This window comes from Anarhichas minor, unplaced genomic scaffold (assembly GCF_050575085.1).
Source record: "Anarhichas minor isolate MPS153535 unplaced genomic scaffold, ASM5057508v1 ptg000045l, whole genome shotgun sequence".
Lineage (NCBI taxonomy): Eukaryota > Metazoa > Chordata > Actinopteri > Perciformes > Anarhichadidae > Anarhichas > Anarhichas minor.
This window is the reverse complement of record NW_027466491.1, coordinates 7215920-7230190: the sequence shown is the minus strand read 5'-3', so window position 1 is coordinate 7230190 and position 14271 is coordinate 7215920. Positions and strand designations below refer to the sequence as shown.

The 14271-nt window shown below is 47.4% G+C and overlaps 1 protein-coding gene across 1 annotated transcript in view; it reads left to right on the top strand.

The window, feature by feature from the left end:
* The window catches only part of magi2a (membrane associated guanylate kinase, WW and PDZ domain containing 2a), a 159929-nt gene that overhangs the window by 31980 nt on the left and 113678 nt on the right, over positions 1-14271 (top strand). The gene's annotated exons all lie outside the window — the stretch shown is intronic.

Below are 14271 nucleotides of genomic sequence, written 5' to 3'. Positions count from 1 at the left end.
TTTCGCAAATGTCAAATAGGATGGACATGGATGTAAACTGCAACGTGATTCTACTTCACAGGTCATTCACCAGAATCATTGTATAGTAATGCAGAGACATATTGGCTGCGTGCTGAAATGCATTTGTACGCTTTTTTTTTTTTGTGTGCATATGCTTCGTCCAGATAGGATGATGGTGCTTTGAGATATTCTAAAGCAGTTAATATCTGTATTCTCCACACACCCACCCATCAATGAATCATCACAGGCAGTCTCTCTCTCTCTCTCTCTCTCTCTCTCTCTCTCTCTGTCTCTCTGTCTCTCTCTCGCTGTCTCTCTCTCTGTCTCTCTCTCCGTCTCTGTCTCTCTCTCTCTCTCTGTCTCTCTGTCTCTCTCTCGCTGTCTCTCTCTCTGTCTCTCTCTCCGTCTCTCTCTCGCTCTCTCTCTCTCTCTCTCTCTCCGTCTCTGTCTCTCTCGCTGTCTCTCTCTCTGTCTCTCTCTCTCTCTCTCCGTCTCTGTCTCTCTCTGTCTCTCTCTCTCATCCGTGTGTCACTTCACTTCATTCGTTTGCTTTGTTCCAGGGGGCTGTGTAGTGCCGTCTGACTGTCTGTCTGCTCACTTTAAGCACTTGCTCCAGCTTTGTTTTGCCCTCGACACATCATATCGCCGAGCAGGCCTCTTGCCAATAGTCATACCTAGCACGAGTGATACCAGAACGCCAGCATCAATTGGGCAAAACAGGACGAGAGCATGGCAGCACATCAATATTTATTTCATCTGCATATAAATGAGATTGGGTTTTAGGGAGCCATTTGCTGATGAACCTCTCCCTCTCCAGAGCTCTCTCGCAGACGCCACTCTTGTTATGTGCATGGAGGGGTGAGGGGGGGGGCTACAAGAGGAGGAGAAAAGAGCCGAGGTATAATAAGATCTAGGGAAGAGGAAATATCAAGGCTGAAAGAGTGTGCTCGCAATGAGGCGGCTCAATTTGTTATCTTCAGCTTAGGCTTCACTCCGTTCTAAGCTGAAACCGGCGCACCGCTCCATCTGTAAACATCACCGGAGAAGAGACTAATTCAGAGAGGTCAGAGGTCAATTTCTGGCAGCTCACTGGCCCCGGCACTGGAAGTAATATCGCTGGGGTTTTGACAGTGATGCTGATGAACTGCGGAGCAAGAAGTCACGTCCGCGGAGGGCTCTGAGCTGGAGACTCCATCGCATGTCATGCTGCGCGTTCCCACGTGGCCTCGGGGCGGCCTTGGGGGGGGGGGGGGGGCACAGCACAGCCAGCGTGGGGTGTCTCCGCAAGACTGCATGCATTTTGTGTCCAGGCCTGAGACTGCAAGAGGAGGGGGGGGAAAAGAAAAGTTGTCTGTTTAGAGGGAGATGTCGGCAAACCAGTTGACGGAGCTGTCCGTGGGAGTTTGAGTCCTCTGCAGCCTTCAGCTACTTAGGTTACGTGAACCAGCATGCAACAGTGATGGGACATGACAGGTGGAATTTCCCCTCCTGGTGCATCGAAAAAGAACAGAAAAACTCAACTTGTACTGCTAAAACATGAAAACAAATGTGTATACACGAGTGCTGCAACAACTTGTTATTTTCATTATTCGTCAGTCTGTTAATTCATTGATAAGTTTCCATTAGTGGGGTCTTTAAAGAGCTGGTTTTGGGTCACTTGTTAGTAGTTCACGTCCACAGTGAAACGGTGAAACGGAAGCTGAGAGCGTCTTTAGCTTCTTTCCTGTGACACATTTCACAGAGGAGCAGTGTACAGAGAGATACGAGAGATTTAAATGAAATACTTTACATTTGATTGGGCTGCTAAAAAGTGGGCGGGCTTACAGTTTATGAGGAGGAAGAGATGAGAGGAATAAATTGCTGATTTTCAACCGGCCTTTATGTCGAGTGCTGTTTGCCCAAAATGTTCTTCCCCTCAAGAAGAAAAGCAAGCGCTTCAGGGAGCCCTAGACAATAGATGGGCGCTATAGATCAGCTGTTTCCATCAGCTGCTCCGCTGTAGCACTTCAGACTGAGGTCAATCTCCTGCGCCGACCCTTCAGTGGAACCGAAATTGGCCTCGAGTTTACGACGTGAGAAACGTCTCTGGTGTTTTCGTTACCTATACTTCACGGTGTTCCGCCGCTCATCGTTACCTCCAGACGAGTGACCGCTTGCCGAGATTGTAATTAACCTCTTCTCACACGCAGGGCAATCAATGAGCTGCTTTAGCGCAGTCATTATGGGTAAAATAGACTGGCCTGTTTAAAAGTAGTTTTCTCTTTTCTTGAGTCACTCTCGCTCTATTTGAGGGCTTTCAGGTAATCATTGAAAAGCCTCAGCTGATCAAGCCGCTGCTCTTTGCTTGCCTGACGATGTGCTTCTCGGTCTCTTATGGATCCACAGACAGTAACTGGTCCGTTCTGTTAATCCCTCGGGATTTAGCTTTTAGAAAACATTAAGACTTGTGTTGAAAGTCCTCATGTCTGTACAATGTGAAGTACTTTTGTATTCACTTGTTCATTGCATATTTTGAAAAACAAACAATGGAAACACTAATAATAATAAAAAGGAAAAGTTGCTGCACAGATTAAAGAGACAATCGAAGGCTCATGATAGCTGATTGGACCAGGAGTCAACATGACTTTCCTCTTCTTCATCAGGATATCGCTGCTTCCATCTGCATTCCTCTGCTCCAACTGAGTCCCCCCCCCCCCCCCACAAAAAAAATATATATGGGTATTTACCAAAAATACCAAAAGGCATTAATAAAAATAGCATAAATGTCAGGTGGGATGCAGCAGTGAAATGCCAGGATGTACTGATATGATGGAGCGGTGGTCCACATCTGCTGGGTCAACAATAATCACTCTCAGAAAGGCCATGCGGTGGAAGGGATTGTTTGCTGGAGGAAACTTGAAGAACAAACTTTGTAATTCCCAGCCTGTGAGAGAAGATACTCCGAGCAGTCAGTCTGACGCCGGCTTTGAGTTATGCACTGCAGTTTTTTTTTTTCCAGCAGCCTTTTATGTGTGCCAGCACCAGCGCTTTGAATCCAGTGCAGACAGCCATGGGCAGCCTGTGATTCGGATGTTTCCGGGGGACGTGGGAGAATTTGAGATGGTTGACCGGTTGCACTGGCTGAGCTGAGAGGGTTGACCTGGATGAGCCAGTTGTTTACTCACATGGTTACATGCAGGCAGAAGCTGACAGTATATGTGACAATTGTCTGATCCGAGTCTCAGGGGGAACTAGCACAAATAGCAATAATCATCACTCAACTAAAATATTAAGCTAAAAAGCTACACAGAGAGCTGAGGTGAGACGAGTGATGCTTCTCTGTGGCTTCATCACTTCACATTACACACACACACACACACACACTCATTGAGCCCACTGTTCATGTAAACGTTTTTGTAGCAGCTACCATCACTAAAAGTCTCCACAACAAATGGTGAGCCGAGTTAAGACTAACATTGAACACAGCTTCATTCCTATGCAAATACGAAGCAGTTGATTTGCATGATGCATCTTCAAACTATGCAGATGACCTTTTACTTAGGACCATGTCCCAGATACCGGCTGCTTCATTATGCACTGTAGGCATTGAGGCTTCCGAACACGTTTCCCTCCCCAAAAACTTCCTCCGCGCAGCCAAAAAACGCTGCTGCTCGTTGAGCGGAGAACTGCCGATGGATTCCTGTTGAGATCCGACCTGACGAGCGTCACTCTTGGAGTTTGATTACCTCAGAGGATCTCCACACACGGCAGCTTTTACCCCCACCCCTCCAGATGTTCTCATCCAGAGGGCCCGTGTCGGCTGTTAGTGTGTTTGTCTGTGTGAACTCTCCGGTGCATCTTGCAATGTATTGGTTTGTCCATAAAAGGCATTCTGCTGGAGGGGATGTTAACTCAGAAAAACAGCTCCCCGCTCTGCTCAGTAAGCTCTGATCTGGAGTCAGGCTGCCAAATGCAATTGGGCGAAGAAGGGCCTTTGAAGTTTTGCCGGGATTGGCTGTGTGTGGCGGATATTTTGACAGCGCAGGTTGCGTCGAGGCTGCAGTTGTTGAAGCTAAAGTAACTGTGGAGGTCACAAATCTGAGATGCAAACGTGTGTGTGTGTGTGTGTGTGAGAGAGAGTCAGTGAGAAAGAACTAGTAACTCTTTTAGTGTGTGTTTGAAGAGAGAAAGACTTGATGGATTACTTTGTGCTCTTGTGAATGCAGTGTGAGTTTGTGTTTGTTTGTGTGTGTGTGTGTGTGTGTGTGTGTGTGTGTGTGTAATCAGCCCAACGTCACTGTACAGGCCTCCTGCAGTTTCCCCCTTTTTTAAATTAAATCCCGAGCAAACATTTCATCATTCAAACATTTCCCCTCTGAGCCTCTCATTGTCACAGTTCATTAAAACATAATTAAAAAGGAATATTCAACAGCTCACCACTTTACCCCATTACACTCGCTAAGGAACATTTACATAGAATATCATCTCGGCTCGGGTTTGCTCGCAGAAAGCCACGCGAGCGGCTTGCGCGGCCGTCGTACCATTTCCCACGATTCATCTCAGCCAGTGCAAACAAACATGGCGGGGACTGTGGGATATGGAGAGTGTGATTCAGCAGCAGCATTTTTAATCTTTCCTCCATCAGCTTCTATTAGCAGCGATGCCGAGCTCAGCAGACCGGAGCGCTCCTGGGCTCTGATTGGGTTAGTCCAATTAAACCGGGCCCCGGCAAGGTGCAGCGAGAGCTGTGCTGTAACAGTGACAATGCTGAGGAGGAAGCCCGGTGGCGGCCATTATGGCTCGACTATTAGCTAGCGACCTATTTATTTAAATGAGCCTCGGGTTCCTGTAACTTGGAGTCGATCTAACGCAGCCGCCAAAGGTCAAACTTCAGGGAGAAGCAACGTACTGCAACATCAACAAGGGCATTCGTTTGGTTCTTGATACAGAAGCATACTGACTCAAGTATCAGGGACAACTGCAGGTATGGTAGCTTATTAATCACACACTGGTATCGGATTGGTACTCGGTATAGACCCAGGTATTGCTGTCGGGATCAGGACTGAAAAGGTCGGATCGGTGTGTCCCTAACTCCTGTTGAGAATACAAGTTATTTACTATAATTTGTGGGGATATTGTGGCAGCATATCTCCTCCTCTTCCCTCCCCTCTATATCTGACAGATGAATGGTTTTCATATGAAAATCCCGATTTTGAAAAGTTGCAATTTTCCCGTCACAAGAACCCCCTTTTAATGAACCGTACATTGGTAAAGGATCATTCCTGTCTAATACAACGTGGGTCTTGTTTTCATAGATTTTGCCGGGATTCTTATCAGCTATGAAAACAGTGAACTCAACAAAGTAATCTGGGAAATGAATAAGCGATCAGATGATGAGACAGGTTGTAAACACTGTATCTAAACCCCTTCATCAGCTTCAGAGAGAGGCAGAGGAGCTCACACATCTGGAGGAAGGTCCGAGTAGAGCCGCTGCTCCTAATACCAGCCGAGGTGGTTCGGACATCTGATCAGGAGGCCTCTTGGACGTCTTAAGAGGTTTTCTGGGCACGTCCAACTGGTTGAGGCCCCGGGCTAGAACCAGAACACGCTGGAGGGATTATATATCTTTTGCGGTCTGGGAACGGCTCACGGTCCCCCTTAGTAGGAGCTGAGAAACGTTGCTGGGTAGAGGGACATCTGGAATACCCTGCTGAGCCGGTTGTTGTCCCGGGTAAGCAGAAGACAACGGAGGGATGGACTTTATTTGGTGTTAAAAGCCCAAAAGTGAGCACATTCAAAATACCGGTAATAATCCCTAATTACAGAAAATTGTAGGGTTTGTGTAAAACCTGTCTGGCTGCTCCTAATTAGTGTCTTTTTTTTTATCTCAGCAATTATCATTTTGACGCCTATAATTACAATGTGTCAATGGAAAATCTAGTATGTAAATATTGTTAATTTACATCAATCCACATGCAAAATAATTAAAAAATAAATGCTAGAATGGGTCACCAAATCTACTTTGTGTGGGAAACACTGCTAATGCATCATTTAGCCAATGATCTTCATAATAAAGTTTGAGATTTTTTTACCACCATTACAATATACCAATACAATTCATATACAATAATTACAATCACGAGTCAGAGTCGTGCTCTTCTCATGTCCTGATGTTTAGAGATCACTACAGTTGGATGTGTCTATCGTGGGACGCAGACTAAATAGAAGCACAATTAAGAAACAAAATATCGATCTCTGCGGGTCCCTTCCTCTCCAGCTCTACTCGACCATGTCGTCTTCTCTTTGTCTAGTTTATTTTTATGCCCCTTGATTGTCCCAGCTTTATGTCTCCTCAGCACTAATCATCACCTCTTTAAGCTCCAGGCGTTCAGCGCAGGGTTCCACATGTTCTTCATCAGGAGTTCATTCACACAAATAGAACACACACACGTCTCTGTTGTCAGGAAGTAGACATACCCAGGTATAGGAAACGGGAGTACGTGAAGTTAATCGTGTAATGGTCTGAGATTTTGCTTCGCCGGGTCGTACTTCACTGCGATAGAAGTAATATTGTTGTCAAGGCAACCGAACTGTTGAGCGGCGAGTTTGTCTGCTTGGCCTTTTTTTTTTTTACCATTCCGTCCACCTCCTCTGCCTGAGAGCCTCTGTCTGCCGGCGGGGATGGGTTCCTTTGTGTCTTCACACCGTGGAACCGTCGCAGCGTTGCGGCCAAATGACACGTTTTTTGGAGGCGGCGGTTCGACAGGAGATGGATCCTCGTCATGTTTAAAGCGAGGGGGGGGGGGGGTTTACCGCCACAGTGACATTAGCATGTTGAGTCTGAACGCACTATTCCACCAGTGGACCGCGGTGAGGCTATTTCACACTCTCTTGGACTTCAAAGCTGTTCTGTGGCAGCAGCTTGGGATGAGCTCGCTGTGTCGGCGGTGTCGCCCTGCTTTCCATTCCTCGCCGTGCACACCTGTAGCAGTCAATCACCTTATCTCACTCACTCCTCTTTAACGCTCAATGCCCTCTTCTTAAGCGGCCTACCCTCTGCTCACAGCGAGGCCTCCAGCTTATTACTTAAACACATCGGATCCGTAGCCCGTAATCGTCCGATAAGCAAAGCCCAGGGGTCGGTATCGAGATAGGTGCATCCCTAGAAGGGTTAAATAAAACTGATACGCTAGCTTGTTAGATCTTGTTGGTTCTTCAGGTTCTCAGCTTTCAGATGATGTACACCACGTCTCTGTGGCGTCTACTGTTGATCTGCTATCTCCTCCTAAAGAGCCCCTGCCCCCCCCCCCCCCCCCCTACAAATAACAAGCTGTGTCTATGGTATAGAAGAAGTTCATTCTATTGGATGCATTAACGGCTGGCCATGCGGCAGAATATAAGGCAGTCACAGTGTGTAGGTGGCATGAAGCAGCTCTAAGCGCTGAGGAGCGGATCTATGAACTGAGTCAGTTAATGTTGGCAATGGAGACTTGGTGAATGACCTAATTAACTAAAGAACTGTAACTAAAGAGGTGTTAATTGCCCCACGCTTCTCACTCACATTTCATCATATCCTGGTTCAGATGTCAAACAATTCTTAGAGTGCAAAAAATCTAAACCAGTTTGAAAGAAGAGTTGAATTTGTGCAGCTTTAAGGTCAGTATATAACATGTTGTAGGTGAGGTGCATCATGGGCTTTAGGGAGGAGGTCAGGATGAGCAGTTGGCGTCTTTAAGGGTGAAATGATTGTAGAGGAGATTCAGATGGGCAGCCAAAAGACCGTCTCTTAGTAGGAGTCGTATTTTAGGTGAAACCTTTAATTCACTTCCACATTCCCCGAATCTTTACCCCACGTGCTCTTTGTGTTCAAGCACTGCTTCTCTTCAGTGTGTAAAAGAGGCTTTTCTCAAGGGTGATATACCTGGAGACATAACCTGAGTGCTGAAGTACTTAGCAGCAGCAGCAGCAGCAGCAGCCACTGGCTTTTAGCTCAGACTGCCACTCTCGGTGTGAGCAGCCAAATGTAGCTCTGTGCTCAAGCAAAGGTAGGATCCAGAGGTTTAGATGGTTTATAGCTGACTACAGGGACGGAGAACGGTGTTGCATATTTGATTGTTTAGTTGATTCATAACAGCACAGCAATAAGTCCGCTGTGGAGGACACAGACGGGTCAAGACATCATTTAACGTCGTTACAAGACAGCCTATCTTTTTTACATCATTTATTTGACTTCCTGATTTAAATCATTAGATCTTATCCGTGGTATTTGTGGCACTCAAGTTCTCAGATGTTTTGTGATGAACTTATTTCATGTTTTACAGATTTCTGTTCGAACTTTTGAATTCGCTAAAGTTCGCTTCACTGGGTGTCAACAGACGCTCACTGGCGACTTTCACTGTTCTAAATTGCAATACATCGTTATGCGCTGTTGCAGTTACAAATGACACCATGTGCAGTGTTCTCCATGAAGACACCCGTCACAGTTTTGTCAACAGTTGGAGGGGGGCGCGAAATTTGACGTAGGCAGCCAGCTCGTAATTCTCTATGCTGGAAAAAGCCCTTTTTTACACGGCCTCTGTAGGGATCCTCACCCTGCCTTTTGGCACACATCACGGCGTGTATTGATAAACACCACACTGTGTGGATTGATCTTCTTCAGACATCCACCCTCAAGAAAACTATACTGAGCTTTTATTCTGCCGTATCGCACACGTACAGGCTCATGTGGTGAAATCCGTTTCCAGCATTAGCGGTGCTCGGTGCTACAGCGTCTCCTGCGACGTGCACGACGTGCACGCTCTCATTAAAGCCCTCAGTAGGAGGACCGGCCGCGTTCGTCCCGTGCTGTGCTCCAACATGCACGCAGATTAGCTTGCTCAGTGGAGGCAGAGCACCTTGTGTGGTCACGAGCTTTTATGAACCAAAAAAAAACAAGGTTCAAATGAAGTTCAGCCAACGTTTTGGATCACCAGCCTTATTCTACACGCAGTAGTCGGGACAGAAAGGACATCAGATCAGAGTACAGAAAACTACATTTCACACAAATACCCATGACCTCAAAGTGTGATTGGATTGGTCCCCTTTCCCAAGTAGCACATGTGAACACAGATCACATGTTGATGGGTCTGAATGGAGCCGTGTGTGCTTAAAGGCCAGGCAGGTTCAGGAACGTGAGGCAGCAGTCTGCTCTCCGTGCTGTTCCCTATCAATCTGCTGCTTAGCGCGGACGGCACGGCGACACGTGAAGGACATATTCCATTTTCCTGCTCCGGCGGCAGCACTCTCTGTGTCCCATTCCCAGGCTGACCCCCCCCCCCCATCCACCCACCAGGAGATGGATTCAGCACTTCAGAACACACCCGCGTTTCAGGCAGCTGGTGGGCTGAGTGAATTTCCATGGAGATGGTCAGCAATAAAGCGACAGAAGGAAGGTGCGCTGTGTAATCACCTGTGGGGCTCGGAGAGCTGGAGAGACTGATTTGAGCAATTTCTTAAAAGTCAAATCACGTTTTGAGGTTTTTTTCGGTGTAAAAATGTCATGGCACAACTAGAAACAGCAGCTGCTGTCCGAGGGTATTGTTGTCTGTCTGATTCCAAAATAGCGAGCTTTACTGTCCTTCAAATTGAACAACATAATACTTCGTCTGCCCTCTAGATCGACACATGTTTTCTGATCTCATCTGAAGGTTTAGATTTGTAGTTAAGGAGCTAAAACGTACAAAACAGTAGTTTAGTCTTTAAAACAAAACATGTTTCATTTGTTGAAACTGTAACTACCCATATGTGACCTAATTAGTCTTGCATGAATCCAACTGTGACACTAACATTTCTAAGTGGTGATGATATCACGTAAACCAAATTGCTCTGTGTGTGTGTGTGTGTGTGTGTGTGTGTGTGTGTAAACCCATCTGAAAGCCAGTTGGTTTTTATGGATTCCAGCACTTTCACCACAGAGTTATTGGCATCCTACTCGTTCGTTGAGGACTAATCAACAGAGGTGTGTGTGTGTGTGTGTGTGTGTGTGTGTGTGTGTGTGTGTGTGTGTGTGTGTGTGTGTGTGTGTGTGTGTGTGTGTGTGTGTGTGTGTGTGTGTGTGTGTGTGTGTGTGTGTGTGTGTGTGTGTGTGTGTGTGTGTGTGTGTGTGTGTGTGTGTGGTGGAACTGGCGAGGTTTTAAGCCCATCCTGATCATTTAATTAGTCTGATTACCCAAACAGCTGTCTGCTGGCGGTCCCTCTGACTTAAATGCACACACACACGTACGCACAGCATGATGATGCTAGCCTACATGTGTGACTTGTTTTATGAATTCAAATAGTATTGACCTCCCGTTTTCAGTCTCGGTAGGACTCGCAGCGCTCGTGTAGCGTCAGCACTTGCAGTACTCGTGGCAGCAGCAGTAGTATCTGCGAACAGAAAGTCGATACACCATGCATAACTCACCACGCATGCACACATAATTGACATTGACAGAGGCAAATGAATAGGAGGAACAAAAGGCCGTGCGTTAAGGAACCGCCATGCCTGTAACGTTGAGTGCTGCTCCATCTCGGCTCACAGGAGGAGTCGCTCCGCTAGTTTGAGGCAGAGCAGCACCTCCATCCCTCCGAGGAACCAGCTGCTCGCTTGTTTTTTAGTTTTTTGTGACTCTCCACAGGCTGCTCTTTCTCTCCCTCTCCCTCCCTCCCTCCCGGCCTCCCAGGGGAATTACATGACACCTGCTGAGCTTAGATGTTGGATGCTCCTGCTCTACATGGCAACAATGATTCTCATCCAGCCATCTGTTCCGGAAACCCGTTACATTGGCTCTAAACATGCGAGGACGAGTGGGAATAAGTGCACGAACTGTTCACACCATTGGGACTGTCGTCATGTTCCGCTGATTGGCTCATGCACCGGCGAGTGGACTTTCCTGAAGCTCTGTCAACCCTCAGTGGTCGTCCCGATAGCTGCGAGAACTGATGAGGAGCAACCGAGAGAGAGAGAGAGAGAGAGAGAGAGAGAAGCGAGCGCTAGCGTCCCATTTGTTTAGGTGACCTTATACGCCTCACTGACTCTAGACCAGTGGTTTCCTCGTGCCGGGGTTGGACTCTTGCGCTGATGCATGTGCACACACAAACACATCTATTTCTGGATACATTACCAAACATTGGTCCCTATTGAGTGGAGAGCTGCAGTTCCCTGCTGTGTTTTCTAACTGCTGCTCAGAGAGTGGGAGACGTACTTACACTCTGATGGTGGAAGTTCTGATTTATTCGGGACCAACGACTAAACAAAGAGTGCTCTGATGCTTGCGAGGCTATGAAGACTCTGTGAGACTTATTCAGACAGTTAAAGTGCCAGTGACGGGGAGGAGAAGCCAAACTGGTGCTGCTCGTCAGTCAAACATGTCAGTGAAACCCAAAATATGAAGGAGCAGCCAATATAGCAGCAACGTCTTGTGTCTAAGAACTCTGGCAGTTTGGGGAAAGTTGAACTCATGTTTTTCATTTGCATGTTATATACTTTAAATAAAATCCAACTTAGCCCTATACTTTGATTAAAATGTATTTATTCACGCGTCGGGGCTTCGATGGTTTTTGGTAATAAGTCAAAAAGTTATTCATTAAAGAAAACAAAATGTGCTTTCAGCGTGAGAGTGAGCTGCTGTCCTCTGTTGGTCTGTGGGAAGGTAAATAAGCAGCACTACTGGCCACTTTATTAGGTACAGCTGTTCGATTGCCCATTAACACAAATATCTAATCGGCCAATCACGTGGCAGCAACTCAATGCATTTAGGCATGTAGGCATAGTCGTGACTGGTTGCTGTCTTCTGACAGAGCAACTTTGGGATGTGTTGGAAACGGGAGATTCGCAACTTCTCAAAGGACACATCTTAAGTCGATGACAAAAGTCTGCTTTTATAGCTTTAAATCCTGATGTAACACCCATAGAATCCCACATATTTTCGGTTCCATTGCGATGTCGTAGCTTGGAAAAAATGGGCTGTGTGTTTGGACTTGCAAACATCTGTACAAGCACATAAATAAAGAAAATAATATGTCATTATTAAAGGAACAGGAGAAGAGAAGAAATGCAGAGATTGCATCACCAGAATGGCCGGAATTTGCGACAGAGAAGCGTCACCAGAAAGTCACTATTTCTAAACAAACAGCAACCTAATTAGGAGGAATTCTGTTCCTCTGGAGTGAGACAGCGCTGTGTTTCACTGAAACGCAGTGTTTAGTTTCACCGTGTGGTTGTTGACAGTGGAGGAAGGTCAGATCCAGGCCATGTGGATGCAATAAACCGGGGGGGAGGGGGGGGGGCGTGTGATGTGACTTTTAATCTGGGAGAGGCACTTAAAACAGATGCAGTGCCGGGTGCTGCAGATGGGGGGCATCGTAGGACCTGAGAACCTGGAGGGATCCGAGAGAGGGAAAAAAAGGGATCTCGGTGAGATTGGTCCCCACCGCCGGAGCCGCGCTTCAACGGTCGCTCTCCCTCACTCGCAGCAACACACACACACACACACACTTCTCCTCTTTCCGCTCTCCCTCTCCCTCTCTCTCTCTCTCTCTCTTTCTCTTTCTCTCTCTCGCACACACACTCTCTCTCTCTCTGCCTCGGTGTGTCCTCAGTCACTCGTTCATCCGCTCTCTCCCGTTTCATCTCTCCACACGGCGGAGTGCAGAGAGAGGTGAATCGCTTTTTTTCCCTGGGCTGGCTGGCTGGCTGGCAGTGGCTAGATTTGGGGCAGACAGAGACAGAGTTGGGGGACCCCGAGGGACAGGACGGTACTCGGAGAAGAGAGTGGGGGGGGGGGGGGGGAGAGACACCAACGTGGAAAGATCCAGCGCAAGATTTCCTGCAGCGGAGATTATTTTGCATCACAAAAACCTGTGGAAAGAGGGATCTGACACTGTACTGGCTGCTCAACCGCTGTCCGCACAAGAGGTGCCATTTAGTGTGTTAATATGTGTGTGTGTGTGTGTGTGTGTGTCTGTCTGTGTGTGTGTGTGCGTGTGGTTCTGAGTCTGCTCACCTTTTCAGTATGCAGATTCATTGGCTTCTTCTCTCATGCAAATGTGAAATTGGCTGCTCCACGTCTCTGACAGAGACACAGACAGAGCCGGCCACTGTAATTCAGGTTTGCATGATTATAATGCAGCGCCCCGGGAATTAGTTCAGCTCTGATGGATTAAGGCATGATGTGTGTGTGTGTGTGTGTGTGCATTTCACACGACAGAAGAACCAGAAAAATTCCCCAATATGATGGAAAACTTCCAAATTCAAATGTGCATCTCTGTTATATTTCCTCTTAATTTCCTCCACCTTCTGTCTGAGCGCTTTCACAGTCCATCTCTGCTGAGATGCGTCTGTCTGCACGTGTGTGTGTGTGTGTGTGTGTGTTACATGTATGCTCTCCAGCGTATCTTGCTCGGATATCACTGCCTCAGGATCACGGAGGGAAAAAGATAAGTGTGGGGGGGGCTAAATGCTACGTGGCACCGTGCCAAGTTGCCGCTTTAAAGAGGATGTTGAAGGTTAGCCGAATGTCTTCTCAGCATGTGCGCCCTCTCCGTCTGTCTCTCTGCTTCTTCCCTTCTATGTGGAGGAGAAGCGAGAAGGACGAGTGTGTTGGTTAAAGGAGCACCATGAGGAATCCCTTAAGTAACGCCCCCCCCCCCCCCCCTCTGCTCATCCGTCCCGTCCTGCCTCCATTTGATATGTGATTGTATGAGTGTGAGGCGGAGGAGACAGATGGAGTATTTGTTGGGTAAGGGGGGGTGGGGGATGGTGTTGATGCTTGCTGTAGCTTTCTCGCCCTTTTTACTCCCCCGTGGGATTTGCCCTTGCCTTCCATCTCTCCTACATCCATTTCTCTGTCGTCTCTTCCATCACTTTTTTTTTCATCTTCTGTCCTGCTGAGCCAGCGAGATTGACTGGTTTAAAGTGGAAGTCCGTCCACAGGACTGGGAGTGCTGAAAGAGATGGAGAGGGAGGGGGAAGGACTCAGGTGAGGGTGACGGAGAGGAGAATGGAAGTAAAAAAACAGCCCCCGGGGGAGTCCGCGGGTGATTTATATGTAGACATTTCTCCACACGTGTTTGGCCACCGCTCCACCAATCCCTGTGCTGCTCCCGACAGATGATGGATGGGAGACCGTTCATTAGTGTCGGCCGTGTTTGTTTGTGGGGATTTAGCGGATTCAAATAGTTTGCTGTGGTTTTTCAGTGATTTCTGGGTCATTTGTCGCCCCAGTGTTTTCAGCTTCCTCTGCTCGCTGTCGAGGTTTGGAAACAACACAGAAA